Source organism: Hydra vulgaris, chromosome 15 (genome assembly GCF_038396675.1).
Source record: "Hydra vulgaris chromosome 15, alternate assembly HydraT2T_AEP".
NCBI lineage: Eukaryota > Metazoa > Cnidaria > Hydrozoa > Anthoathecata > Hydridae > Hydra > Hydra vulgaris.
In genome coordinates, this window is record NC_088934.1 from 39554038 (window position 1) to 39559608 (window position 5571).

The 5571-nt window shown below is 28.8% G+C and overlaps 1 long non-coding RNA gene across 1 annotated transcript; it reads left to right on the plus strand.

The window, feature by feature from the left end:
- Positions 1-507: 507 nt before the first annotated feature.
- Positions 508-1504, plus strand: LOC136092246 (uncharacterized). Its single transcript, XR_010644292.1, has 3 exons — positions 508-580; positions 789-1033; positions 1313-1504. It is a non-coding gene; the product is annotated as an uncharacterized LOC136092246 (long non-coding RNA).
- The last annotated feature ends 4067 nt before the right edge of the window (positions 1505-5571 follow it).

Here is a 5571-nt window from a genome sequence, read left to right on the forward strand (position 1 = left end):
GTTAAAAATAAATTATTTTATGATTTGTATAATTTGCTTCTTTTCTTTTAATTTCTATAGAAGTCTACAAATCGAATTTATATTGATTTATTCTTAACAGACATATTTTTTGGTGTTTAGTTTAAAAATGGTATAAAAATTACACTCATCTTCTTTTATTATTTTCCTGTTGTATACTACTTCATCCTGTAAATATTATTTAAATAATTATACAAACATGTCTAATATTTGCTTCTTGTTTAGATCCTAGCACTATCATTATAGATTTTTTGAGATTTCTTAAGTATAGTTCCCATAACATTTTTGCATTAACTTAATGTTTCTAAAGTTTTTTTAAATATAAGATATAATTATTATTGTCTATACCTTTTTCTTGATGTATACTAGTTTATATATATTTATTGTTTACATAAGTATATACCCATTCCTAATGTTAGCTTCTTGTTTATATACATATAATCTTTATATTTTAATCTTTTAGTTGTTATTTTTTGAACTTACTTTTGGCAATTACAAGGTGTTATTTTTTATCGTACAATTTTTTTGTTACCTTTAGTTGAATCGACAAGGTCTACCATTGGTAAGTTTGTATATTATAACTTTTGTTATGAATCATAGTAACAAAAGTTTAAACATGTGTGTCTAGGTTTAACTCATATTTTGTTTAACTCTCTTTTCATCACTTGCTATAGTTAGTAATTTTGAAAACCAGGAATTTTTATTCCGTGAATATATTTAATGCTAAACTTATTTTTTTTTGCGGTGTCTTACTCCTTTTTTAACTTTAGAACCATCTTCATCTGGTACAGTTGGTAAGTTCTAAAAACCTGTTATGCATTCCTTATCAAATGCAACATTTATTTTTTATAACCATCTTTTAACCTTAGTTCCAACTTTAACTGCAACAAGTGGTATGTCTAAAAACTATTACTTTTTAATATGAGTGCGCATTTCTTAGCAATTGCAATATCTTTAAATGACAACTTTTTCTACCTTTAGTTCCACCTGCTCAACCTTCTGCTGGTAAATTTATGTATTAAAAATGTATCTGAATGGTTATCAAATTTTTATTATTCCAATTAATATACACTGTTTAATACATTTATATTGTGTTTTCATTTGAATTCTCATAAAAGGAAAATCACTAGCAGTATTGAAATTTTTACTCTTATTAAAAATTTGTTTACCTATCAGTGATTTATTAGTCAATAAATTTATATATTTAGATTTTACTTTAACAAGTAAAAAATTTTTATTAAGTGTTACATAATGCCATTTGTTACTAATATAATTATTATTTATTTGCTTTTAGAGCTTACATATGAAGCCTACAGGGTTTACAGGACCCAGCATCCTGGACCCACCAGCAACAGATCATATTTGCGTTGGATCCAGTTTGGGGGCAATGATGACCCTCTTTTTAGATGGCCCTATTATCCCCCAAACAGGAGTGCTGGGGACAGCAGCAGAGGTACTGCAAGTGGTTGTGGCAGAAGAGGTCAACCTAGGCGGAAAGTTTTATGGCTTACAAAATGAGTACCACAAGTTTTGTAGCTTGCAAATATGGTGCAACAAGTTTTATGGCTTGCAAAATGAGTACCGCAAGTTTTGTAGCTTGCAAATATGGTACAGCAAATTTTATGGCTTGCAAAATGAGTACCGCAAGTTTTGTAGCTTGCAAATATGGTACAGCAAGTTTTATGGCTTGCAAAATGAGTACCGCAAGTTTTGTTGCTTGCAAATATGGTACAGCAAGTTTTGTAGCTTGCAAATATGGTACAGCAAGTTTTATGGCTTGCAAATTTTTTTTGATAGACGGCTCTGGCTTACCTTCACGTGGTGTCTATTGTTAAAAATGATTTAATTTTATTCATTAATGGAATTGAAAAATTAAATCATTCACTAAAAGCCAAGACAAAACTTAATTACATTTTTTATTTCAAAATACTTATTGTTTTTGTGTGTTTTTTGTTAAGGTTGGAGTGGGTAATCGGTCCCTTTAAAGGACAAAATGGATATTCAAACTCATCTTGTAATGTGGTAAATTAGTTTTTTATTCTAATTTCTCTCTGTTTAAGAAATTTTAACATTTTTTGTGAAATTGTTATTAATTTTTTTTTTTCAGGTTTAAGGCAGCAGGGGGGAGGGGGCGGCATACGCCCCCTCCAAAAAAGGTAATTTTGTACACCACTAGTTACTATTTTTCAAAGTGTTAAAATGTTATATTTATTTTTTATAATTTACTCATTTTAGTAAATATTACAATATTTAAAAGAATGAAATTTTGATAGGGTGTGTTAAACCTTACCCACAACCTAACACCCAACTTTATGATAGACCTGTAATACTCGCTAGTGATGTAGAATAAAATAATACCAATATGTTATTCATAAATATTATCAATTTCATAAAAAAAACACTCTTTAATGGAGAAAAAGTGTTTTTTGTGAGGTGTCGGTGGTGGATTAGCACCCCCTCTGGATCCCTTGATGCGCCATTTACCTAGAAAAAAGTTTAAAATTAAAGCCCATTTTTACACCTATCTTTTGATATCAAGTTATAAATTTTTGAATAAGAATTGACAATGTTATAACAATTTATGTAAAAAAAAAAATTTTTTTGACCACAGTTTTATCAAGAAATCCATATATCGAAAATTTGCTACTAAAAACGTCATAACTTTTTATAGAATCGTCCGATTTTCGTAATTTTTTCACCTTTGAAATACTGTATTTGAGAGCTTTCTAATGATATATAACATTGTATTATTTGAATAATTTAAAAAAATCAGTCCACGTACCTAATATATATATATATATATATATATATATATATATATATATATATATATATATATATATATATATATATATATATATAGAGAGAGAGAGAGAGAGAGAGAGAGAGAGAGAGAGAGAGAGAGAGAGAGAGAGAGAGAGAGAGAGAGAGAGAGAGAGTATAGTATAGTTACTATACTATAGTATAGATATAAACTCTATAACCTTAGACATTATTATTAGCAAAGAGAATGGTTTTGAAGTATTAGTATCAAAACAATAGTAATAGTAGATCAAAACAATAGTTATAGTATTGCACGAACTTCTACTAATACTAATATTCTACTAATACTATTGTTTTGATCTCCTTTTTATATATAATATAAAGGCTTGTCAAAAATAAACAGTTATAAAGTAGTTTTATTCAACGCTCACTAAATATTTATATATTATATATTTTAATATATATAATACTAGATATATTTTAAAAAAATTTTAAAATAGAATACTTACACAATTTTGTAGTTATAATTATAAGTTAAATTATTTAAAACGCGTATTATAGGGGGTTAATTTATTTCAGTGGGGGTTAGAAATACTTAAGCCCCCGGTTAATCCATTTCGCTATATTTTAAAATAATTTAACTCCCGGGGTTAATTTATTTCGAAATAGATTAACCGGGGAGTTAAAATGTTTTAACCGGGAGTTAACTTTTTGGGGAGTTAATCTATTTCGCGTCACCGGCATACAACCTGGCCATCAATTTAGCACACTATGCTTTGCGATTTATGAATTATTGCTCCACCAATTAAATTAATTTTTTTTCAAATCTTAATAGTTAATAAACAATAATAGTTATAACGTAAAAATGTAAAAAAAACCTGCATTTTTAGTTAAAAAAAAATTAAAAAATCTAAAATACTCATGAAAGACTTGAACCCAGAACTCCGCGCGTGCATGCCACAACTTTATCCGCTTGGCTACGCAAACTTACGAGATATACTTACAAGTTATTATGTGTAACAATAATTTACGGAAATTAATTTTAGGTAATTAACGGTAATTAATTTTAGAATTATTTCCCGAAATTGCCGGCGATTACCTTTTGAGATAAAGTATAAAAAATACTTAGTAAGTAGTGCTTACCTATATTTTTCTTGAAATAATCCCAGATTGAAGATGTTGTAATAACGAGTTTTCTTTAATAACTAAAGTATATTTATGTTTAATTGTTTAAAACTAAAGTTTAGTTGTTGAATGTTGAACACAGAACAAAGCGAGAATTACGATACCACGAGAGATTTAATTAAAGTAACTATACCAGAAGAGAAATTAAAATATGAATGCGATATTACACAATTAATTAAATTAAAATAACTGTAGTGACTGTTACGAAATCAATTCCCTTTGAACAATCATATCTAATAAGCCTTAAGAATAATTATTAACATCACAAGCATTGCATCACAAGCAATTCCCTTTGGAGAATTGATGAAAACTCTAATTAATGATAGTTACAAAACAAATTCCCTTTGAACAACCATTTCTAATTCTCGTTTAGAATAATCATTAACCATTGAATCACAAGCAATTTTCTTTGGAGAATTATATGAAAAACATTTTTTAATGATTGCAAAACTATTCCCTTGGAGATTAATCCGCACAGAAAATTTTCGCTTGAATGGAATAAAAATTCGATAGAGTTGGAATAACGACATGAAAAATTACACATTGCAGGGGCTGATCCAGGTCATTGTTCTAAGGGGGTAGTCGGACCAAAAAAAATATAAAAAAAAAGGTTTGCGTTTTTTCAAAATAAAACAACTGTTTCATTTGATATTTAGAATGATTTTTAGAAAGGTTATAAGATAGTTAGTAATAGTAAATATATTGAATGGTTATGTAAATTTTTTTATTTTTTTTTTATTTTTTTAACTTTATCAATAATATTTTGAAGTTTGACGTTTCTTAGGTAGGGGAAGGGGGTAGTTACCCCGAATACCACCCCCCTCCCTAACTTTTTTGTCCGCCCTTACACACTGTTTAACATAATTTAATAATTTGTAAAAATTTCATATAGGAATAAATGTTGAAAAAATCTTTTCTTTCCTTTTAATCACGGTAGAAAATGTTGTAATAAGGATAACAAATAAGAAATTAAAATACAGAAGTGGTACCACACAATTAGTTAAATTAAAACAAAGATACCAGATGAGAAATTAAATGATAAACATGATGTCATACAACCAGCTTAGAGAACTTTTTTTTATAATAAATGAGCCATATATATATATTTCATTAATTATACGAATTTACTATTTCAAATTACAAATCGTTTATAAAAATAACATGGAAGTTCTCATGATGACCCGAGTTGCAATACCAAATGATACTATCGGTACCAAACAATACCAACATAACCGATAACTTTGATATTAGTATCGATATCGATACCGTAAGGTATCGCACCGAGACCAAACGATACCAACATAACCGATACTTTCGATACCAGTATCGCGTGATCTCGATATCGATACTGTATGGTATCGCAGCGATACCAAACGATACCAACATAACCGATACTTTCGATACCGGTATGCGTGATCTCGAAGTCGATACTGTAAAGTATCGCATCAAGACCAAACGATACCAAACAGTACCAACATTAACGATACTTTCGATACCATTATCGCGTGATTTCGATACCGATACTGTATGGTATCGCACCGATACCAGACGAGAAATCGAGACTCGAGACCGATTATCTAGTGTCTAATATATATAGGTACGCGG